Source organism: Equus caballus, chromosome 19, assembly GCF_041296265.1.
Source record: "Equus caballus isolate H_3958 breed thoroughbred chromosome 19, TB-T2T, whole genome shotgun sequence".
NCBI lineage: Eukaryota > Metazoa > Chordata > Mammalia > Perissodactyla > Equidae > Equus > Equus caballus.
In genome coordinates this window covers 19483815-19510067 of record NC_091702.1, presented here as the reverse complement: position 1 = coordinate 19510067, position 26253 = coordinate 19483815, and the positions used below count along the sequence as shown (strand labels likewise).

The window sequence follows — 26253 nt, the reverse complement described above, 5'->3', positions numbered from 1 at the left end:
GCGAACGAGTAAACTAGTGTTTTTGCCCCTGCAAACAAAGGATTTACCAGACCGCTTCATAGAGTAACTTGCTTTTCGAATGCTTATGCAGAAATGCTATCAAACAAGAACAGACCACTAATATTTCCAGTTCAATTTCCTGTGTGAGGAAGGAAAATTTGGCTAGAACAGCCTAGCAAATAGAGGCAATTTTCCTGAAGAGGCAAATTTTTTTCTAGACAAGTAATGAAGGTTGCTAATTATTCTTCTTTCTCAAACGATGACCATCATGAGAGGAAATATATCGGGACGCCATTTTTATCCTGAGTTCTATTTTTAAGTATATGAATTTACAGAGGGAGATTTTTCAAACTAAAAATCAAATATAATTTTAAACAAACGTTGTTTTGTATGCTCTGTTTTGCCTTTTTTTGTTATAAAAAATGATCTGTAAGGAGAACACTTTATTTCAGCTGAACACAGTCATGCACATGCATACCATCTTCATGTCCAGCTTCCAAGGCCACCCAACTGAGGCGAACTTGAAAGAGCCCTTCCAGACCAAGCTGGAGGGTAAATCTGGCAGTGAGCCTCCTCACGTCACAGTTTAATCACTGGGTGAGGTTGAGTTCACATCCACCCAAGGTCCTCTATTTCAGACGTGAACATTTATTTGCAGAAAATGATGATATGCCTAGCAATCTATTACAACCTAACATTGAAATAATTTATTCTGACCTATCTATTTTGAAGTTTGTTTAAAAATAAAGTGTACCTAAAGGAAATGTGCATTACCATAGAATTCAAGCCTCGAAAAAATATTCTTATTATTTGGCCTTTACTTTGTTATGAAAAAATAACACAAGCATCCCTTGGCTAGGGCTGCCTTTGAACAATCCTGAACTGGAGACATAAATTGCTGCCTTAATTTGCAAACTGATGGAACCCATGTGGGGCTGACACTATGTGTGTCACCATCATATGAAGCACAAGAATTACAAATATATTTGAAGAGAATGGACCTACTGCCCTTTGGAGTACTCTCACTCAAGTAGAAGAAAATATAAACCATTGTTTTTTGTTTGTTTGTTTGTTTGTTTTTGGTGAGGAAGGTTTGCCCTGAGCTAATATCCATTGGCAATTTTTCTCTCTTTTTTTTTTTTGCTTGAGGGAGATTAGCCCTGAGCTAACATCTGTGCCAATAGTCCTCTATTTTGCATCTGGGATGCCGCCACAGAATGGCTGAATGTGGTAGGTCTCCACTCGGGATCTGAACTGGCGCACCTGGGCCACTGAAGCAGAGTGCATAGAACTTTAACCACTTGGCCACAGGGCTGGCCCCTCAAAATTTTCAATCTATTAGAACACTTTAAACCAATTGCTTGTTCTAGGTTTTGATACTATATTAGCATATCAGATTAGCATATTAGATTGAAACATACATTTTCCTAAAGGACTAGGATGAATCTTTCCGGAGACCCAAAATTCATTCCATAAATTTTGTTTCGTTTCAAGTACTCAAAAAACAGGAAAAGAGAAAAGCAGCTCTTGTTAGATGCCAGTTTCAAAGAAGATAGTAGCTGAATGCTTCAGAAATTTCTAAATGAAAATATTATTTCTTTTAAAAATCTTCATGTGGCCTTATGCATTATTCAGTGCCATCTTGTTTTAATCTTCATTGCCATCTAGTTAAGAGAAATCCTATAAAGGCCCTACCACACGCAGTGGGCACCACAGTGCAATGAAACAATAAGGGGCTTGGATCTGGACCGGTCTGGCTTCTATCCGAGCTCTGCAAAATGAAGACAACAATACTTACCACCCATTGTGCTGCCAAGTATTAGAGATAGTGTTTTCACAACAGCTGGTCCAGGGCCTGGCACAGAGTTGGCAAGAACAGCAATGAGTAGCTTTACTCCTGAGTGACAACTGGGTAGGCTAAGGGACCGAGGTCAAAGGCTACACCCAGAGCTGCCAGAAGGAAATGTGTAAAAGTCACAGTTAGAACTGACCCTGCTTATCCACGTCCTCACCTTAGTTGTTCATTTAGGCACAAGGAGTAATCCATTTCCACAGTCTTAGTTGATCTATAATCAGATTGTTCCCACAGGAAGGAAAGATTTAGCCAAATTGCTCATTATGTAGAAACTATAGTATGTAAGCACTGGAGAATTTAATGTGAATGGTCCTTTTATTATAAGCCAGGTCATGTCACTCCTCTGTGCAAAGGTCTTTTGTGGATCCCACATTTCATTCAGCCAAAAGCCAAAGTCTTACAGTGGCCCGCAAGGCCCTATATACCAAGCCCTCCTCTCTACTTCTCTGATTTCATCTCTCCAGCTCATTCGGTCTGTCTGTCCACTCCTCATCCACTGGCTTCTTACTGTTCCTTCACTCTCTCCCCTTGTCTCAATCGTGCCTTCTCCAGATGTACCACCACCACTCTTTACTACTCTCAACTATTTTGCCTACTCTGTGCTCCTAATCCCATTACCTGTTCTATTTTGTCTTTTTCCAATAGCACTTATCACCTTCTCTCATGCTACAAAATATACTTGTTTTTATGTTTATTGTTTATTCTCTGTTTTCTCTTGCTAGAATGCAAGCTCTCAGACAGTGCTCTTCGTTTTGTTTATGGGTATTTCCCAAGAGCCTAGTTCAGTGCTTGGCCCCCAGAGCAGTGGGCATAAGACATTAATTATCAATTCATGGAAAGATACACTTGAAAAGACAATGTACAAAAAGATGCAAAACCTCATCAGTAAGCAGAGACATGCAAATACAAATGATAACATTTCCTTTGAAAGTCTGACCCAAGTTAGACAACAAAGTAACACAGCTTCAACTCACGTAACTGGTACACTTACTTTAGAGAGCAATTTAGTATTATTAAACACAGTGAAGGTGCAGTATCCCATGACCCAGCAAATTCACACCAAGAACAAACCCTAAAGAAACCCTGCCACGTGAGCACAAATAGATAATGCGCAAGATGTTTGTTCAAATGCTGCTGGTAAAGCTAAACAATCGAAAACGCTGCCGGTAAAGCTAAACAATGGAAAACAACCTGTATGTCCCCCTTTGGGAGAATGGAGAACAAAGCTGTCTTTACGTTCATGCAACAGTAGGCTTTTATGAACTTAAAAATATGGACTCAGTCAACATATATCAATACAAACTAACTTCCAAAATAATGTTAAGTGAGAAAACAAATTGGAGGCCAAGAAGCACAATATGGTATTATTTGTCAATCAAAGATTAAAAGCTTACAAAATACTACTATATGTTGTTAACTGAAGATATCATTAACTCCTTAACTCTGTGTAATGCTCTGCACCCTACAAAGCACCTCCACATAGTCCACCGTGCTCCCTCCCTCGGTGTCAAACATTTCCTCTCACCCAGTTTCTCACTCCACTCCAAGTTTGGATGAAGGTCAGTGATTCTGCCCCAGGTAGAAAGAATAGCGAGTTGTGTCTCTGAACTATTTCCACGTTGGTTTCACATAAACAGTCATGCTTTAGTTGCCTATCGGGAGGGCTGCCCTAAATCTCCAAAGTTGCACACAATGTTTGCATTAAATAATCTAGGTCATTAGAGTTCAGCCATGACTTTTCTAAAGGGCTGTTTTCATAGACTTTATCTTGTTCCATGTGACATATCTCCAGCAATAGACCATTTCAGTCGTTATTTGCAGATATAGCTCTCAATTTTGGAGGAAACAGAACCATACTGTGGTTTCCAAATGCTAGATTATCAGTAAGAGACCAAGATTTTTAGATACGATCTAAATATGTGAAGCTTTAAGTAAAAAACAGTTAACTCATACACTTTCTAGAATGCCAACAACTTCATCTGTTATTTGAAACAGGGTAAAACAACATATCAGTTTCTAAATGCTCAATAAATACCTTTTTTTCCTTTGGAAACATTCCAATTTTTTGTTAAATGTTTTACTTAAAATGGAAATGACCAAGAAGCTTCCTGCCTCCCGGCATAAATTCTTCTCTTTTTAAATGTGAACATGTCTCTTTTGTAATAAACATCGACAAAATGAAATTAGATTGGTCCCAGACAAAACTGTCACGAAGGAGCAGGTTGTCTGTACTCTTCAGCTTCATCTAAAAGCCCTCCCTCATTGTACCGCCCAGTAACGATGAATCTCATCTGACTTTCTCTGAGTGAGGTGTTGCCCAGCTTGGTTTCAGGAGTTATTAATTTGAGTGTCTGAGTTAATCTCAGGGGTTTCATGATCTCTCTGGAATTGTTAGTAAAAATGAATGTGGATATATATTTTTCTAGGGAGAATTTTCATAGCTTTTGACAGATCCCCTAAGGTGCTGAGCACTCAAAAAAGTTAAAAAATAATGTTTTAAGAATTGGGCATTGCTTCCATCAGTGGTTTTCACAGAGTGCAAAAGATGCGGATTCCTCGGCTCAACCGCCAAGAGATTCAACTCAGTTGATCTGTGGTAAGATTTAAGAATCTGCATTTTTAAAAAGTATCTCAGTAGATCTTGAGGTCACTGGATCTTGATGCGAGAAATAGCACTACAGAGAAAAATTTAAAATTTTTAGTCTTGCCTTTCATGGTCTCTGTCTCTAACCCATTTTTCTGGTCTTCTCTTACTTCTTCCACTACTCACACTGCCCCACAAACACACAAATCGTTCTTCCACTCATTTACTCTTGTGTTCAAAGAATAGTTATTGCATTCATTATAGGGGGCCTGTGCTAGGCTTCAAAGATGCAATGGTTGGCAAGTACACTAGTCCAAGAAATGAGCAGCTTTTCTTCAAACTTTTTCTCTTCCTCTTTCACCATGTAAGATCCTATTAATGCTGCAAGACCCAGTTCAAATATTGACTACTTGTGCAAACATCCTAGATCCTTTGGAAAAGAGTTTTTGTTTGTTTTTTTCTCAGCGGATCCCAAGCATTCTTTTGCACCTTAATGTACTGTTGTGGGATTATTTGTACTGTCATGTTTTGCTTCCTGGTTTCTGTGCTCCTCCTGGTCAAACCATGTAGGCGTCTTTAACTTATCTATCTAGCTCTCTCCAGTTCCTGTGCCAAATTCTCAATAATTGCTAAGTGGATTAGAAAAACATCATGTTTTCATCCCTACCAAGAGTATACGCATTTCAGTTAGATAATCTTGAAACACAAAAATACATGAGGCTAGGACTGGCCCGGTGGAGCAGTGCTTAAGTTCTCACATTCGGCTTCTGGGCGGCCTGGGGTTCGCCGGTTCGGATCCCGGGTGCGGACATGGCATGGCTTGCAAAAGCTATGCTCTGGTAGGTGTCCTACGTATAAAGTAGAGGAAGATGGGCACAGATGTTAGCTCAGGACCAGTCTTCCTCAGCAAAAAGAGGAAGATTGGCAGTAGTTAGCTCAGGGTTAATCTTCCTCAAAAAAAAAAAAAAAAAATCCATGGGGCAAAGAAGTGAAGTATTCCCATAGTCAGAATCCTAACTACATTGGTACGCTATGGGGCAAGATATTTGATCAGGGTATCTTCATTAAATCTGGCAACACAGCTGAAGAACTAGCTTCCCAAGACAGTCGATTATTGTAAGAAGGGTGGGAACATATGTGGGCATTGGCCCGAAGTGACTAGAATGACCTTCAGCTCAGGATGAATGCTGTAACATACCCCAGAACTATTCACAGCAGACAATCTTAAAGATACTGTCACCGGTGGAGTCACTGGAATTTTACATGATCTGGAAATAAATCATAGGGAAAAACAAGTCTATCTAAAGATGGTTTAATCCTTAAAATCTTTCAAAAAATCTATAAGTTTCAATGAAACACGGCAGCAGTTTCTGAATATTGGATGCAGTGACAAGTGAAAGTGAAGCCACAAAGAGCATGCCTGGTAAAGAAAATTCACTTGGTAACACCTGAACCAATACTCACTCTTCTGTTAATTCAGCAGCTACTCATTAATCACTCCTCTCATAGCCAGGGATAAAAGATAAAATTAAAAAACGAGTTTTGCTCCAAATGAGTGCCTAAATTTATTCATGAGCTTGACATTTTTTAAAGTATTTAAAGAATAAGAATAAGAATAAGCCACACTACAAGTAATTTGTATATCCTCAGTACTTTTATTCTATATATGCTGTGAAATTTGTAAGATTTTAAAATGTTGTGAAAGCACACTTCATACTAGGAGAAATAGCATGTATGTTTTTCTTAAAGCATGGCACTTCAGGGACGTACTTTTGTTTTTTGCTGAGGAAGATTTGCGCTGAGCTAACATCTGTTGCCAGTCTTCCTCTTTTTTTCTTTTGCTTGAGGAAGATTAGCCCTGAGCTAACATCCATGCCAATCTTCCTCCACTTTGTATGTAGGTCACTGCCACCACATGGCTGATGAATGGTGTAGGTCTGCACGTGGGATATGGGCCACTGAAGCGGAGCATGCTGAACTTAACCACTAGGCCTTGGGGCCAGCCCCAGGGATGTAGTTTTTAAATTCAGGCATCTTTCAGATTCTTGACCTTCATTCAGTTTGAAGCTACTTCATTGATGAATAGAGTATTTCTTCCATGTGTTGAGACACTGGCTTTCCATGCTTTGTATATATCTATTCACACACATTTAGAGATGAAAACACATGGACATGAATCACTTAAGTACAAGACATGCACATGGTCATAAATGTGTGTCTAAGCTGACATCCACAATTTTCCTTTATTGTCTCCCAGAGACTGCAATCTGGAGGTCAGCAGACTGAATCAAACAGGTAGATATGTTTCCATTTTTTTAATTAAACCTGCATTTAAAATGAAATCTATGGGGCTGGGTTGCTGAGTGGTTAAGTTTGTGCACTCTGCTTTGGCGGCCCAGGATTTCGCCAGTTCAGATCCTGGGCACAGACCTGGCACCACTCATCAAGCTATGCTGAGGCAGCATCCCACATGCCACAGCTAGAAGGACCCACAACTAAAATATACGACTATGTACCGTGGAGTTTTGGGGAGAAGAAGGAAAAATAAAATCTTAAAAAAAAAATGAAATCCACACTTAAAAATTGAAATATTTCACATAAAGATTCGGATTTCTGGCTTTTCTTGAAACTATTAGAAGTCCTGTCAGCCAGCCTTCCTATATGGCCACAGTCAGTAGAGTTGGGAAGTAGCTTAGTGGCCAGCCCCTATGACAGGGTGGGGAATCTTCATGCTACTCTAATATTCCTTAACATTTCTTAGAATGTGAGGGGCTTTCAAAGTTTTCACTTCTTTTCGTAAAACTGTATTTTTAATGTCTGATAAAGTAGCCTTATATATAATATCCTCTCATGTTAGACTGCTGCTCCAGTATGCTCCAATAATCCTGAAAGGCTGAAAGATTTCTTCCTGATTGACTGTAGCATCTCCCTGAGGTGGAGTCAAAGAGAAAAGAAAGAGCTGACACATCAGCTGATGGGAATGGGAACCTTCGTGGATGCTCTGCTTCTTCCTTCCCGGGGGGGGGGGGGGGGGGGGGGGCGGGGGGCTTCAAGGTGCTGGGCGACTGTATTCATAGGAAGTCCGGGGTCCCTTCTCTTTCATCTTTCTTTGGAATCTTTTTCAGGGGCCAGAAGCAGGTGCTGCTAAATTTAGCTCTATTTAGGGGCATAGGTGTTAATCGGTCCTAGGACAGGCACGATTGTCTAAAGCAGTGGTTCTCAAACTTTAGCAAGCACCAGAAACACTTGGAGAGCTTGTTAAAACACAGATTGCTGGGCTCCATGGAAGCCAAAGAATTTGCATTTCTAACAAGCTCTCCAGGGATGCTGATGCTGCTGGTCTCGGGAGCTCAGTTTGAGATCCACTTGCCTATAGATACCTATAGAGAATCTTTCAGATTCTTCTGGATACTGAAAATGCCAGATTTATGCAGAAAAGGTCAATGATGGTGACATCTCCTAGCAAATGTCTTGATGGCATTCACTGGGCAGAAGCTAAATCCCTGACGAATGGTGCAGAATTATTAGAATTGTGCCTGTACTGCGACCTCTATGTTGCTATCCCCCCATCCTACGACTGAGATAGTCCACAGACTCTCTGTGATACTGTAACAGAGGGCAAACAAACCAGAAAAACAGGGACAATACTTGGATTATTATAATTTCCTTTTCTCAAGTAAGAAACCATAACTTTTGACGTGCTTTTAAAAATTGAAAGGGATCTTTAAAACCACATGGTGGCAGTGTAATCACATGAGTGACAGTCTCATGGCACCGGTTTTGGGTTTCCGAGCTCATTATATATTAAGAGATAATTCTCAAAGCTAAGCTATCTGCGATTTTGGCTTAACAATTATTGGCCCGTAAAGCATAAATGACAAGTTGTAGTCAGACACCTCTACCAAAAAACCTCAGGCAGAGCTTTCAATATTTTTACAATGCCTCAGACAGAATACATTTTCCCTTCTGCTGTTTGGTACTGTGAAAACAACTTCGCAAGAACAAGTCACAGATCATTTCATGCATGAGCTATGTAACAAATTCAATCTAAAATAACTTCTGCTTCAGTATAGCGAATTACTGTGTGGTAGCAAATTCACTTCTAGAGTTTAATCATTTTTGAAAAGTGAATTTATCTTTTCTCGAGCATTGCTTAATTTTAGATATTTGCATGACCATAAAGTTCTTACAACCAAGAAAAGCTGAACTTTCCTAGATTCATTTACTAAAGTACCTATTCAGACCTTTTCTTTCTACAGTGAGCTTGTAAGGTAGCATTAAGTCTTGGGTGCATTTTAGTTTGGCTGGTTGGCTGTTAATCTGTACTTTATAATCTTTACAAGCCCAATATAAAATAAGGAGTAAGGAATTCTTAAAACAGGGTCCTGTTGAAGTGAAGGACATATTTCACTATTCCACTCCCTGTCCTGTCACAGAATATTCTTTACTGTCAGCAGAAATGGCAGGTTGCTGGGGAGAGGGAGGAAGGGCTGGCTTAATATTAAATATTGAAAATACTCGCTTATTTTCATCCTGATATGGTGCTTCTGGTTACCTGAGCAGTAGAAAAAGTCAAATAAAACCACTGCAAATGCCAACACAGATGGATGTCAACAGAAGGGAACAAAGAGCCCAGAACCTAGAAACTTCCCATGCAATATGGGGTTCTGTTCCAGCTCGCTGACAAAATCTGCTTTTGCCAAAGATGATGGGACCCAAAACATCAGCAACCAGACGAAAGTGGGAAAGAAGGAGGCATTACCTGTTCCACAACCTGCCCCCTTCCGTCCTCTTGAACATGTGCAGACTTCTCACACCACCGCAGACATTCCCATCTGGTCTTGGTTGCTGACCTTGCATTTCGGATCAAAGGTTCCCTCTGGGCATTCTGAATCAGACAAAATAGCCTCTGGGAATTACATTGTGCCAGAGATTGCCCCAAATGCGGGGATCTGAGGGGAAGGTGGATTAACCCAGAAAAAGACAAGACTCAAGGTCTAAAATGATCTCCCCAAATGCAGACTAGAGGAGTCATTAAAATGTTATTTTAGGATGGAGCTGTTGCTCTGATGTGGGTAACATGCACTGCACTTTACTGCCATGTGTGCTAGGCGGAATGGGAGCTCGGAGAGCCTGCCAGCTCTGCAGTGCTTCACAGCACAGCAACAGGTCTACAGTTTCAGAGGTTACAACTCCCCAGGTCCTCATTGCGATCGATGGGCTGCACACAGTGTTCAGAACTTCTTACTCGCCCCACGTCATCTGGGTTTTTAACCTGCTCTCCTAGTTGAGCTATTCCATATTCAACCAGCTTGTTTTGCAGAGGTGTCCAAGTTTTATTCTCTTTCAGAATCTCAAGATCAAGTTTTTAAAGGATGAATATTAAGATTTAGAAAAACTATACTTTGCAAAAAAATCAGTCTCATGTATACACTCAGCTAGAGAGGTAGCCAAGCCTGTATGACATAGGTATTATTATTCCCACTTTGGACATAAAGAAACTGAGGCTTAAAAAAGTCCAGTGACTTGTCCCTGGATGACACAGTCACTAAGTGGCAGTGCTGGGATTCCTGTGCCAGTTGGCTTGGTAACTCTAAAGCCTGTGCTCTTAGTCATTGACAGGGTTGGAAAGACTTGTCAGTCATTACACTTCCTACCTTCAAAACAGTTATTCCTTCTTCCCGCCTTACTCCTCCGAAATGAGGAATAAAAAGGAAAAAACGATCTATTTTTTCTGTATGAGCATATATTATAGGCAGTTTATGAAAACTAGATTTTTTTCTGCATGCAAAAGCTACTTATTTTTAATACTGACACATACGTTAACATTTAAAGAACATTCCATGCAATATTTATATGCATAATATGTATTAGCAATATTATGTTGGACATTTATAATTTTATCAAAGCACAATTACTAGGATTATTACATGAGCTATCATTCTTTTTGACAATTCAATCAGGCTTCAAAAATTCAAAAGAAGTTTAACTTGCCTCATTGATTGATTTATTCATTATTTATACCCTGTCTATTTCAAAAAAGGATTTAAAATAACTTACACAAAAAAGAGAGACCCATAAAATAGAATCATTAAAGTAAAGATGAAAGAACAAGAACCATGCAATAAAAGGGACAAAGGAATTGTGCCAAAACCCTTAGATTAAAGAAAGTTACTGTAATCAGACATGCTTTATTTGTGAGTTTTCAGATAGCTAAAGCAAAAACAAATTAACAGATAAAAATATAGTTCTCTAACTGATAAAAAGGATACTAGTCTTTTAGAAAAGATGCATATCTTTGTACTATTAAACTTAAAATGTTTTGACTTGTGTGTGTGGTGTGAGGTAGGAGTGAAGATTCATTTTTTTTCCTATATGAATATTCAAGGAACCCAGTCCCATTTATTGAAAAGACTGTTATATGTTCACTGCACTGTCAGGTGATCTTTGTCATAAATCAGTTGACTCTCTATGAGAGGGTCATTTTTCTGAACTTTTTATTATGTTCCATTCGACTATTCATCTATATCTGAACCAATACTACATTATCTTAATTGCTGTAGCTTTATTTAGTAATGAAAGTTTCCCATCTCTGTTCTCATTCAAGATCGTCTTGGGTCTTCTTAGACTTTTACTTTTCCAGATACGTCTTAGGGTCAGCTTGCCAATTGCAAAAAAACTGCAGGGATTTTGATTCTGATTGAGTTAGAACTATAAACTTTGAGTTGAATCTTCCAATCGATGGCCATGGTATATACGCCTACATGATATAGGTCTTCTTTAATTTCTCTCAAAAATATTTTGTAGGTTTAAGTTATAGGCATTATACACCTTGCATCTCACTTATTTTGTGATATTCTCTAATGAAATTATAAATGCTGCCTTTTAAAAAATTCATTTTCTATTTGTTTGTGTTATATAGAAATATAATTAGTCTGTTCGTAGAATATCTACTGACATAGTATCCAGTGACCCTGATAAACTTGCCTATTGGTTCTAATAGTATGTAGTTTATTTCAGGTTTCCTAGACACACAATCACGTCATCTAGGAAGAATGCAGTTTATGTCTTTCTTTCCAATAAGTCTTTTTCTTGACTTATTACACTGGATGGGACCTCGAGTGCAATAGAAGTGATGACAGCAGCATCCTTGTCTTATCTTCCTGATCTCAAGAGGATAGTTTCAACATTTTACCACCAAGTGTCATGTGTACTATATTTATTTTTATATTTTTTTTAAAAATCAGATTTAGGAAGTTCTCTTCTTTTACTCACTTGATAAGAGAATATGTGTGTGTGTGTACGTTGTGTGTGTATTTTATTATAATGAGTGTTGAACTTTACCACATACTTTGCTGCATCTATTAACAAGATCATATAATTTTGCTCCATTTTTTCGCTAATACTATGGGGCATTACACTGATTTTTAATTGCAAAACTACCTTTGATTTCCTGTTATAAACCTCTTTGGGCAAGGCATATTGTCCTTTATATATATTACTAGATGGATTGTAGATTTAAATGTGAAAGGTAAGACAATAGAGCTTTTAGAAGAAAACATGAGTGAATATATTCATGATTTTGAGTAGGCAAAGAATTCTTATATAGGGCTCAGAAAGGCTAAACACAAAGAAAAATAATGAAAATTCAACTATATTAAAATTAAAGACTTCTGTTCATCGAAAGATATTAACAGAGCAAAACTGTATGCCACAATGTAGGAGAAGATATTCGTAATACATGTATCCTACAAGGAACCATATCCAGAATACAGAAAGAACTTCTACAGATGAATAATAAAAATCAGGCAATCCACTTAAAAACTGGGTACAATACTAGGATAGGGACTCACAAAAGAGAAAATCCAAATGACAATAAGCACATGAAAAAGGAATAAATATCCTTAATTATCATGGGAGTACAAGTAAAATCACAATGAGCTACCATTATACACACCCCTAGAATGGCTAAAATGAAAACTAGACACAACATCCAGTGTTTTCAAAGATGGAGTAACTAGAGTATTGCTTATAACAGTATAAATTTTTGCAAGCACTTTGGGAAACTCTTTGTAGTATCCTACTAAAGGTAAACGTCTGCATAACATATTGCAGAAATTCCACTACTAGGTATATACCCAACAGGAATGCATAATATACTTACAAAATATGTGTAAAGGAATGTTCAAAGTAGCACAATTCTATTAGCCAAAAACTTAAAGCTACTCCAATAGCAACAGTGGGAGCCCACCTCTGAGATGGTCTGCAATGTCCCTGCCTCCTGGTATCCACACTCTTTTGTAGTTCCCTCTCACACTGAAACGATTAGTCGGTGTGACCAACACAGTGTGGCAGAAGTGATAGCATGTCACTCTTCAATTTGGTTATCAAACACTGCAGCTTCTTTCTTGGACCCTCCCTCCTTTCTTCTCCTCTTCTCTCTCTCGTCACTCTCTTGGGGAAACCAGCTGCCGTGTCATGAGAAACGGTATGAGGAGACCTATTTGTGAGGAACTAAAGCCTTGAAGCTTCTGCCAACAGACACGGAAGTGAACTTGGAAGAAGTTTGCCTCAGTCAAGTCTTCAGAGATGGAGCCTGGCTGGAAGCTTAAACACAAGTCATAAGAGACTCAGAATCCCTCAGTCGAGTCGTTCCTAGGTTCCTGATCCTCAAAATTTGTGTGAGATAATGTTTGTTCTCTTAAGGTGTAAGTTTGCTGCAAATTTGGGATAATCTGTTATACAGCAATAAATAACTAATACATCTATCACCAATAGAATTGAAAATTGTGGAATAAGCATAAAATGAAATGCTAAACAGCAATGGGAATGAACCAATACAACTATATCCAACATTGTAGATGGATCTCACAGATATGTTTAATAAAATAAACCAGCTACTAAAGAGTACATACATAATGATGTAATTTCATAAAGATCAAAAGCCAGCTGGAGAAATGAATCTACAGTGATAGATGTCGGGATAGTGGTTACTCTCCCATAAGTCACAGGGGGCTTCAAGGAATACCGACAATGTTCTATTCCCTGCTCTGTGTTGGTGACATGGATGTGTTCATTTTGAAAAGTTCATCGTTCTGAACACTTATGATTATTCACTTTTCTGTATGTATGTTATCATTACACATTTTAGTTAGGTTAAAAGGGAATGTGTTGTGAATTTCTGTATAAGGATCTTTGAACAACTCAATGAACTACTGTTTGATGACAGTTTCATAAAAGTACAGAATCACTTGACGTGTTGTTATTGCTTAAACTGATTCTTGATAAAAATCAAGCACAAAATAGTGAATCATTGTACCGTGAAGATGACTCTCTAGGGAATTAAGTTAATGAGGTCCCAGTGTATAGTTCTCTAATAATCAAATTTAATTCTGAGATAAGCTCAGCAGTGTTTCTCAAACTTTAATACGCATAGAAATACCTAGAGGATTGACTTAAAATGGAGATACACTGCCTCTACTCCCAGAGAGTCTGATTCAGCAGGACTGACAAAGGACCACGAATCTCTATTTTAAACAGATATTCTAGTGAAACCTTGTAAAATACTGAAATAAAACTGTACAGGTGTTTTTTGCAAACCTCAGTACATACTTGTGTTTCTGAATTCCAAATAGAAGTCGTAGTTCAACTGCACATACACACGATATTTGATGCTTAAAAAAAAAATTCCCTCAAAATGAGGGTAGATGAAAAAATAAAGCCTGAATATCAAAGTTCATATTTTAAATGTCTTTGGAGAATAAAAACAATATGAACTAAAAAGAATCACATATACTTTGCTGATTCTAATATATAACTTCTGTTGCATGCAGAGGGATGATATCTATAAAAGATACACACCTGTTGTACGATTAAATGTCACTGTAATGCGAACACTGCACCCCCCCAACACACACACTTAAATTGCAGTCCAAATAGCCAACTTGGAATCCCCAATTAACAAAAAAGTTAAAAAACCCTCACAAATTTTAGTAAGATCATAGTGGTCTCTTAGAGGTTTATCTGTTCCTATGTTGTGTCCCTACAGTTCCAAAATCTTCACCTGGCTGTGGAAATGACCACGGCACGGAAAGCATGAGATTCTGACACGGAGGGAAGAAAAAGCAATAGCTCTCAAAGGACAAAGATCCAAATAACCTGTTTTCATGCAAATATACTCATAACGAACAAAGCGAGGCAAAAGGAATCCTGGAGACATAAGATATGTAGGCAGAATTATTTATAAGCTGTATTATTCTGAAACTGCCCAAGAGGCATCAGCAAGTCTTTAAAGGCCCCTTATGATCACTGTTACAAGTACTGCTGGAAATAACATACAGCAGTAATAAACCATGGGTAGCTACAGAAGCAGGCATACCATTTACTTTACCAAATGGGCTTTATTTCTCCTCTGTAGTCTCCTCTTAATAATATGAGCCCCAAAGTGAGGTCTGCATCTAGATTTATGAAGTGAGTGAAAATGGGGAGGTCCCAGGTCCTCATGCACACCAGCAACTCTGTATTCATGCAACAGCTTGCTGGGCAGGGCATGTGGCTACCTCTGTGTTCTGTACATTAGCTAGGCCTGTTAGTGCTCATTAAATTCTTAACAGGGATGACAACACTACAACTGATGGAGTGTTTGAAATGCAGCTACCCCAGGTGCAAAATTATGGACCAGACTTTGAGACCCCTCTTGCTGAGCCTATGAGTTTTTCTATTACAACTAGAACATGAAGGCATGAATAAACATGCTTATTAACATCCTCACCCTATATAGAGCAACCTTTTGGCCCCAGTGAGGCAGGTAGCATCTCCTCCTCCTCTGGGCAATGAACTTTGGAATGATCAGATCAAGATAGTGCCTCAGACTACCAGAGAATAACAAGGATGCTGGCATGTTGTGGAAGTGTAAAAATACATATGCACACACATATATACACACAGATACATATATATCCAAGAAAAAAGGAAAAAAGAAGAAACTTTCAGAACAGCCTTTTTTTAAAAATCAAGACTCCATTAGAAATTACATCTGTGTTAAACCAAACATTGCAGAAATGTGTTACCCAGCGCAAAACAACAATATGGAGCACTTTAGTTATTTTTCTCAGATGCTAACTTCACTAAGGGCTAGAGAGTATTCAGAACCTCACATCTCACTTTGACCTATGGAGTGTACCATGAGTTAAAGAGTTGGTGTGATCCAGGATATGAGGGGCTATTAATATTGCCCTTCTTAATCTGAGAAAACAATTGTGGTTGATTTAAAAACGTCCCCAATTCTCCTCCCAAGCCTGTATCCCTGTCCTTTGCAATGTGACTTTCAGCTCCTCCCTTCAAGCGGTGGAGTTTATTTCTCTCCTCCTTGACTCTTGGTTGGCCTTGCGACTTGCTTTGACCAATAGACTGCAACACAAGTGATGGTGTGCCAGTTCTGAGATTAGACCTAAGAGGCCATTGGGGACCAGCCAGCCATAACTGACCTGCCAGCTGACCACAGACACGTGAGAGAATCCGGCTGAGTCTGGTCTAGACCAGCACAACTGCGCAGTCTACCCATGGATTCTTGAGAAATAATAAATAGTTATTGCCTTGTGTCATTAAATTTTAAGGCAATGTGCTGCACAGCAGTGGCTACACAATCTTGCCTGACATTGTGATGAATAAATTCCCTCTCTAAATAAAGGATATTTTCTTACATTCCTTTCTGAGTCCTAGATAATAGCCATTATTATCATTTTTGCTATCTCATGTGAGATGCAGTTCTCTGTACCTTGTACATTTACTACAATTAATAGCTTTAAAAATCCAGATTTCTGGTATGGTGCTTTACCTAAATGGGAGGTCTGGTTATAACCACAGAGACACTAGTTTCTTGTCATTGACCCTCTGCATCAGAAAAGGTAGTTCAAAGGAGCAGCAGCCATTGCAGGAAACAGTGGGAAGATTAAAAGTGGTCCAGGCGTGCTATGACTGGGGACCCAGATGAAAAGTGGGTTGCATAATGAATAGGCAAACTCTCTAGTAACCTTTTCATCCTCAATTGGCACTTTGAACCGAAATTAACCTCAAAAGCTTGAGATGAAATGTATTCAGAAAAATGGCCGGTATCTTTAAATCATCATGGACAGTTACCAACCGGGATATTGGTTCCAGGATGCTCTCTGTAAGTGAGCAGAGACAGACATCCTAATATTCTTTCTTCCTAAAAACCAAACTTTAATTGCTGAGCAGACTGTTCCCAGGCAAAGAAATCTGAATATAGCCTGGTATCCAATCTATTACATATTTGAATTCAAATGATAAAAGAAACCATATAATTTTAAACATGGGCTCTCTAAAAACATTGGTGATCACAGCATTTTGGAAAATCTACAACTTGGAAGAGATTGTGAAATATCATCAAGACAAGAAAAAGAAATATTTTTATCCCCTTGGCTCCAGCAGATTTACTGCTTTGACCCAGTGGTAGCTTCACATGAACCCCTCTGCGTGGGGACAGAGGTGACAGTGGGAGAGGTTACAGTTATTAGTACTTTGAACCACTGTCACCCGTTTCCATGGTCCAGTCCGCAAATACCAGCATCGCTAGTTGCAGAGAAACACAAAATTTAAATGAGAGTGAATTTCACACTTGAGGCAACAGGCAGCTTTACATTTGGATATGACATTCAGAGCTATGTAAAAATACTACTTTGCATACGGATTATCGAACGCTTTGCCTTGGAAACCAAGTCATGTTCTGTATGCCAGGACCAAAGGAAAACTGGCAACGCTGACTGGCAGTCTTTCATTTAATTTAGAGAATTCCAAGAAGGAATATAATCTCCCCCCAGAGCATTTTTTATGAAAAAAGGAAACTAACAAACCTTTGGGACTGGATTTACAAGCACCTACAATGAGAGAAATACACCCGTTGAAAGACAGAGAAACTATAATTTTCCCCAAATTGGTAGTGAAAATGACTACAGAAATTTGCGCAATCATGCTAAATAACAGCACAGTTCACCAGATTATCTCTTTTTTTTTAATTCAAAGTTCTTGGAATGCAATATTTAGATATTTTAAAAACTAATTGTCGTAATAAGAGATACCAATTATTGGGAATCCACCATGCGAAGACTAGTGTAACCGTTTTTGTGCAGTAAGTGTTTCTCACAACAACCCATCAACACAGGTACTATTGTTACTCCAATTTGAAAGATGGGGAAAATGAAAGGAAAATGATACATAATTCACCAGAGGTCACATTCAAAATACATCAATGATTTAAATAAATAGTTTTGATGTAAACAATTTTAACGCTGTTTTTTGCCTCTTTTCACATTTATTATTATTCGTTTTTCTCTGGCTCTATAAACACATCAAAGTCAGAATTAAGAACAAAAACACTCCGTTAGACCTTTCTTCTCTTCCTATTCCTCTCTCTGTTCTATTACCTCATAGTTCTCAAAATTTCCCCATTCTCCATTTAGATATCTATTTTTTCATTTATCTTCTTATTCCCAAACTTTTACTCAACTAAATTTTATGGTTACACTCCATGAAAACAACATACAGATTTTAGACGGTGAAGACTTCATCACGATGACATGCCTCTGATTGTGTCAGTGAGTGAACTAAGTGACTCACGCTTCAGGAGGTAACAAGTCTTCCTCTGAAGACATCCTGCTGTCCCACATTTCTTTACTAGCATGCATATCGCCATCACCTTCTTATTTAATTGCTGTCAAAGACACTTGAGTTAATGTTTATGTGCGTGTTTTGATAAATAAAAACTTAAGGTTGGTGAAGAGGGCAGAGGGTCTTATACTATGTGTTCTTTTCAGAGCAGATGCATTTTAATTCAGATAACTAGAAACCACTCAAACTCTTTGACCTTAAAGCTGACATCTAATTAATCTTTAATGAGTTATTAATATTCTTTGCAAAGTTTTGAAAGGTCTTGCTAGGGACTAATAAAATTATTAAAATTTGAAAAATGAGCCCTGTATCAATGAGCAGGATATTTTACTATCTTGTCAGGTGGATAATGTACTTGAATACTAAGTGTGTGGGAATGTGCCACTTTGCAAAGAATGACTTTTGGAAACTTTTGCCTGGGACTCGTAAAATTCTTCGTCACCTAATGCATAGCATTTTCATATGTTTTCAACCAGAATTGTCTTACTTTTCACTTTTAAAAATCTAAAATAGAAGAGAAAAAGTGTATAAAATGCAAGATAGTGCAATATGAAGACTGCACATTAGATACCATAATGCACACATATTCAAGATTGATGGCAATAATAATTTAAGAGACTAAATATAACTGGGATTGGCTTTTTTGCCATTTCAATAGTACTGCAATATTGAAGTGGAGATCATTATTTTCCCTTAGATAGTTTTCTTAGTTTTCTAAGTTTGAACAAGATAATAGATGCGAAAAGTGCTTTGTAAAGTATAAAACACTAAACAGTTTTTATCATGATATAATTATTAGAGATATAAGTCAGACTGCTTGCTCACATAGTTTAAGTTATAGAACATTCTCTATAGAAATGCAAACTTCTAAGAATACTATCTATAGACATTTTGGCACCATCACTTGCATTCTCTTAAATTTAACTTAAAATTTATCAACATACAGTTGAAATACAATGGAGATATTTCAGATTCTATAATACAGTGAAATGTAATTCCCTGGTAATAGCTAATGCACGTTATCTTGTGGGACTAAATAGGCAATTTCAGTGACATTACCGAACGTCTTCCTTGAGATTTGAAAAGTTTTAGATTGGGCTTTCAAATATGCATTAATTATGTGGAGAGTCTCACTAAGGTAGACATCCGGGAAGTCTATGCTCTTTGCTGCTGCCTTAAAGTGTGAGGCACATTAAGTGGTCTGCAGGCTTCCTTCCCCTTCTCTGTCTTCAGACAACTGATTAATGATGGCACAAAAACACAGTTAGTAAGATCGACAGTATCTTAAAATAGCAGAAGGATTTTTTTCCCTGGTTTCTCAGGTCTGTCGTTTTTATTATAGAAAAAAGCAAATACAGATATCTCAGACTGAGCACAACCATTGTCTCTGAAGCCAACAGGCAGTTATTTATTCCAACTTGGAAATAACTATTATGATCGATCAGGCATTTAAAATTGAGCCACTTCAAACTGTTTGAAAATTAATACACATATTTCATTTGATTTTGCCTTTGTATTCTATCTGCTTTTGGGCCCAGGAGATAGAAGTTATTTGCAATGTAGTCACAGACACTTTCCTTCCATGTGTTCCTAGAAAATAGACTACGTTAGGAAGTTACGATATAATTATATATTGCTGTGCTATTAGTTGTAAGACGTGCTCTAATTTTAGAGAAGTTGAAATGTCAAAAAATTATGACAGAATACGTAATACAAATATTGTATGTGTGTGTATGTGAGAGAGAGGAAAGAAGAGGGAGGGGACAAATTAAAACTTGACAATAGAAAAAGTCAGTGAGTCAAAAAAGTTGCTTCTCCAAGCGTCTATCAGCACAATTATTTAAACATATTCTTTGCAAGTTTCATGTGAAAGCAAATTTCCAGGTATTTGATTTCATTTCAACATCAATAATTCTCATGGATTCTGAATCCTTTCTATCGTGATTACATTGGACCTTACCTTCTATAGTGAGACGGATCGAGAATGAATAAGATTCATCAACAGGCAAATGACGGAGGCTCATGACTAGGAGGGATCGTGTATCTTGAAGAGGCCAAGAACATTTTAAATATTCTGTTGAGAGGGGAAAAAAACCAAATGAACCACTTTGTGTCCTTCACTGTCAAACTTTCTGAAAGAGCAGTCTGTAGGTGCCAATTTTATTCCTCACTTTCCATTCATTCTTTAATCCCAGTTTGCTTGTCCTCTCCTTCAGGGAATGGGTTTTTTCCCAAAATTACCAAGTCCTAAATCACAAATCTTTTTCTTGTCCTCCATTTTTTCTTCTCCTTTTTAAGCAGCCTATGAGACAGTGATCCTTTTCTTCTTGAAAGTCATCTTTCTCTGGAATTGTATCTCTGAGTTCTCCTATTTCCTTTCCACCTTTCCCCACCTTTCTAAAGCAGGGGTCACACGCACAGTTCCCCGACAGCCAGGCAGGCCCCATGTAGGTGTGGGCAGGTGGAGTCTCAGCAGGTGAATCACTGGGCGTGGAGGGCCTCCAACCAGCTGGAAAGTGCCTGCCTCCCCCAGAGAGGTATGAGCCAATTAAATGTAGTCATTTGTTCCCAAACAGGAATATGGGCCCAGTGTGCCTACATCCTCTGATTCTTTAAATATGGAATAATACATTTTAAAAGGAATTTTCCCATTATCCAAAGCACATCTGCAAGTCAAATGTAGCTCGAAGGCTGCTAGTTTGTAACATCTGCTCTAAGCAAATCTTGATCTCATTCACTGGTCTTCCTTTCTCTATATCCCCCTAAATGCAGGGGATTTAATGAGTTTCTGTTCATAGCCTTCTTGGCTTTCCCCTTCAGCATCTTCTCCTCAGTCATCTCATCCAAGCCATCTCTATGTTGATGGGTCTCACATCTACACTGCTAGTTCTGATCTTTAATTTGAGTTATTAAGATCTGATTTTTTAACAAATTATTTTCATGAATGTCCCGCTCAGCACACCTCAAACTATACATGCCAAATAGTTTTTAAACTTCAGTCAGTCATCTTTCGCGTGACTTGGTCCCAATCCAGTTCCCTCACTTAGTAACCAGGTGGCTTAGGCAAATCACTTTAACTCTCTGTGCCTCACTTTCCTTACCTGGAGATGGAGATAATAACAGTCCCTACTCCAAGATTATCCTTAGGATTAAAAAATTATTGACTAGATAGCAGGATACAAAATGGAATTTTTTTGTTGTTCCAGATTCGCAGAAGAGACCTCAAAACAACGTGTGTTAGACAATTTATTCAGGTTTTGCTAAGGAAGTATTAATCTAGTTTTGTGACGCAGCTTTTCAGTCATTTTGAAGGCACATAACAAGTGCTACGAATTAATATTTCAAGATTGTCCCTGAGCTAACATCTGTGCCAATCTTCCTATATTTTGTATGTGGGACACTGCCACAGCATGGCCACCAACAAGCAGTGCAGGTTCCTGCCTGGGAACCCAACCAAGGCTGCAGAAGCAGAGCACACTGAACTTAACCACTAGGCCATGGTGTCACACTGAGATTTTTTTTTTTGACAAATGTACTTGGCTTTAGCCTTTTTTTTCTTTTAAAATTTGCACCTGAGCGAACATCTGTTGCCAATCTTCTTTTTCTTTTTTCCTTCTCCCTAAAGCCCCCCAGTACATAGCTGTGTATTCTAGTTACAGGTTCTTCTGGCTCTGCTATGTGGGATGCCACCTCAGCATGGCTTGATGAGTGGTACTAGGTCTGTGCCCAGAATCTGAATCAGTGAAACCCTGGGCCGCCGAAGGGGGTGGGAGAACTTAATCACTTGACCATGGGGCCAGTCCTTGAGATTTTCTTTAAGGAGAGTCTTTTCAGCCTATAATTTGCTGAGTTTGTGTGCTAAATGCCCTTCCAAAGGTGTAGTATGTATTGACCTATTTAATTCTCGTTAGAATCTGATAAGTCCTTTGTTAATTCCATTTTACAGATGAGGAAACTAAGGCTAATTAAATACTTACCTAAAGTAAAGAGAGCCTAAGTGGAGAAGCCAGGATAGGGGGGCAGACAGGGTGACCCCAGGGTACAGCAATTCATTACTATCCTAGTGCATCTTTGGAGTTGTCAGAGGACTGCTGCCTTACTCTCTCCTCTCCATGGAAAGCTTTCTCTTCACCTTATGCCAAGCGTGGAGGGCTTTGAGAGAACCACTTTGAGAGCCTGGTTTGTGCCTTCTGGAAATTTGGAAATTCATGAGCTGGTATCAGACCCATATTTGAAGATGAGAGACTAGAGTGTGGCGCTTCCACCAACAGCAAACTCCAGGGACAACTTTCTCACAGGCCACATGCTGGCCCGATAGAGGTCGTCTTGAAAGGGGATCCTCCAAAAGAGGGGTGGAGGACAAGAGCAGGGGGAGGATGGAGAGAAGAGGCCCCTCTCTTCTCTGTTCTCCACTTCTGAACTTGAGTTTAGGCCTGGGCTGGGCAAGGGAACAAGCTTTGAATTGGATTAGAAATGGAAGTTTTGATAACATAGAACCATACTTTTAAATTGGATTATGCAATAAAACTTGAGAGTGACTAGAAAAGTCATGGGATCTTTCTAGGACCTCATCCAGAAGCAAGGAAAAATGAATCAACAGAGAGGCTGAGCAGAGCGGAGGTGCAATGATGTTTTGCATATCATGGCTGGGATCACATCCATTTATTTCTCAAAAACTTTTAGACCTTCCTGGTTCCTTCCAAAATAGGGCTCCATCCTCTAATGTGGCACCCAGGACTTTTCACTGTTTGACCCTTATTCTATCCCTTTTACACATATCACTTCTCATCATTAGTCCATTGCTCTTGCTAGTCACCCTGCCTGGCATGAACTTCATACCAGCCCGCCCTTCAAAGTTTACTCATCCTTTAAGGTTCAGCTGATATTCCACTTCTTCAATGAAGCATTCAGGGATTTTCCCTAATGGGATTAATCACACTTTCCTCTCACACATCTATTATTTCATCTTCTTTTAAAATATAATTAAAATCAGTGGTTTGTACATCTTTCTCATCCATTAAATTGTGAATAAATTCCTTGAGGGCAGGAAGACATGTTAGTTTTTTAGTATCCCATATAGCACTTAGGAAATGATATGGACACAAGTCTCAACAAACAATAACAAAATTAAAATTTGATGAGTATTATGATCTGAGAGCTTTCTTACCTTCAAAGTGCCATGCAAAATTCTCAGGACAATCTATACCATATGGACGTTCCAGAGGTATAATGTGTATTAACTTATTTAATCCTCATAAGAATCTGATAGGGTAGGTCCTTTATTAGTCCCATTTACAGATGAGCAAACTAAAGCAAAATAAGTATTTACCTAACGTAACACAGAGCCTAAATGGAGAAGCATAGGAGGTCAGGACTTGTAAGATCTTTGCTTGTAAAGGAAATAATGATACTTTGACACAGTGTCAAAAAGCAAACCAAGAAAGGAAAGTGTTCTACATGTCAAACTGGTCCCTGTATTTAAATATTAAGAAATTACAGTTTTTGAATGAATACATGTCAAAGAAGTAAAAGTAAATATTCAGTCATAAGTAGATAAAAACTCCAAAATACATTGGACCATGAGCCCAACTAGTAAGGCACAAAGGGTCTGTGTATATGTATGAAAGGTGTGTGTGCTGGAAGGTAGAACTTCTGAATGACTCACTTTGTGGAAATAAGAATTTATTTTGTGCACTCTCAGATCCTCAATGTGGGGCTCTGGAAGCAAGCAGCAAGAGTAATCGTGGATTATTCTAGGCAGCTAGCCAGCGATATTTACCAAGACACAAGAAGAATTTTAAACACAGTTAATATTGGGTAGCTGTATAAAAACAAAAAGGACTGAGACCACTCAGCATCTGCAGAATGCAAAGAAAATTCCTCTGCTCATTATTTATGTTAGATGATGAACAAGACTTATAATCACCTTCTGATTTATAGCATCTGTCATCATGTTTGGTCCAGTTGCACAGGCAGGTACATTGGCTGGTATCAAGGTCCCACCAAGAACTACTATTACTGATGTGGTGCAGCAGGCAGCTTAGGCTGTGGAAATAGGTTGGACAAACAGAAAGCATCCTCCCTCCATCATTAAATTGAGCATAGGCTATTATGGAACTTGACATCTCAACTATGCTCTTGGCTGTATCAGTCACTCTTTTTGCAATCTACACATGTGGGGAGAACAAGAGAACAACCTAATCAAACTTCTTGATTACTCAGGTACTCAGGGTTTTCTATGGAATCTTAATTTTCTCTATTTTCCTTAAATTTTACAAGCAGACAGCTACAATATTTAGTATTAACAACTATTGTCTCACTTTATAGATATGTAAAGTTTGCGTGAACTTTACTGATTATCTAGTTCCCCATTACTAATTACATACAAGTTACCTTGGACAAGTTACTTAATTCTTCCCAGATTCAGCTTCCTCATTCATAAAAAGGGGATAGTAATGGAATCCCAACCCAATTAGTTGTTCTGAGGATTAGGTGAGTGAATTGATGAAAAATATATCTCTTGTATATTAAGTACTGGGGAATAATAACATGAATGAGTTTTAATCATGTACAAATAGTTATAATACAATATGATGGGAGATGCTATGGAAGGAAAGGATTTAGTATTTCTGTTTGTTTAAATATACCGAAAAATAAAAATCCCTCAAGAATTTTAATAGGCAATAAAAGTAGAGAGAGGAAAAAATTTATTAGCAGGAAAGCAATCAACAATGGCACCACATTTTCAAAGTGCATGGTGCTTAGGGGAATGACTAAAGGAGGCGGGGTATGCCTGAAAGCAGTCAAAATGACGCTAGCAACAGATTGATGACGAGTCTTTAGTGCCCAAAACTCTTCATGGAATTTTGACTTCATCACATAAAGCATCAGTAGGTCATTGAGGGTTATAAGGTTATGACATGATTAAGTTTATTTTTAAAGATCTGAGACCTTATAGAGGATGATATGAAAAGGGGAAAGAGTAGCTCTCAGCCTTCTTCCATGGGTCTGTGCTAAAAAATAATGCCAATTTGAATATTAACTTTTTGGAAACACAGGAAGACAAATCTCCTCGAGACCAGATGCACCACGCCTCAACTCCATGACTTTGTATCATTGCACCAAGACTCCCTTCTGCTTCCGCAGACGATGGGGAGATGAATGCATTGGTAATGACGTCCCCATCAGTCCTCAACTATATCCCTATTTTAAAACTGAATTTGCACAATAGCTTTTTGAAAGGCCTGTCACTTCTTCAGTGTCGCCTCTCTGTCGCACTTCTCTGTGGGAGCTGACATTTTGCTGATACTTCATCAGGCTGGACCGCCCGCTGAGAACCAGATTGGTAAGGGATACGCATCTCACTGCTGGAAAGGATGGGAGATGTATTATTTAAATACAATTTATTTTATAGCAACTTTAAAAATCAGATTTAGAATGGCTTCAGAGAGGTTAGAAATATATTATTGCATCTCAGCTCTTCATGTTTGGCGATGTTTAAGACATTTAATTGTTCTTCTACTGGTTTTTTATTTGTTCATTTTGTTTTATTTTATTTTACATGTACTCATTTTTTCTGCCTTAGATAACTGCTTTCTTTTTCACAACAGAGCGTCATAAAGGAAATGCTAGCCCTGGTTTAGGGTAGGTGTGTTACAGGAAGTTGGAAAACAGTTTAGAGGTTGTTTAAGGGAACAGATGGCTCCTTTAGATCTGAGTCAATGCTCCGACTACATGATTTCTAGAGAAAAAGAGCGGGGAGTCTGTGTCTACACATAAAGCAATCCAACATTTTTGTTTGTTTTTCAAGCTTGAATCAGTTCAGTCAAACAATTGAATTTTGTTTTAAAAATAAAACAGACTGAACAGTGAATGTTTTGTTGGTTGGAACTATTTGTTGGTTAATTTAATTTAACCAAAAAGGTCAAACTAGTTATCTGTTTAGAAACTGCAAAGTAAAACTGACACCTGAAAAGTAAAGAGAAAGTACAAGTTTAAGAAATCATGCTGTGTGTTCAAAATGCAATATTTGCCAGCCAGGGGTATACTGGAGCTGTTACTCCCAGCTCACGAAAGTCAATCGTTAAATTTTCAGGAATTTCGAAAGCCAGTTCACACCGGTTGCTTG

General features: G+C 38.4%; 1 long non-coding RNA gene across 1 annotated transcript; it reads right to left on the bottom strand.

The window, feature by feature from the left end:
• Positions 1–9201: 9201 nt before the first annotated feature.
• On the bottom strand, positions 9202–24185 carry LOC138918959 (uncharacterized). Its single transcript, XR_011428751.1, has 3 exons — positions 24052–24185; positions 20086–20199; positions 9202–9327 (listed from the first exon to the last, which is right to left on the bottom strand). It is a non-coding gene; the product is annotated as an uncharacterized lncRNA (long non-coding RNA).
• Positions 24186–26253: the final 2068 nt, after the last annotated feature.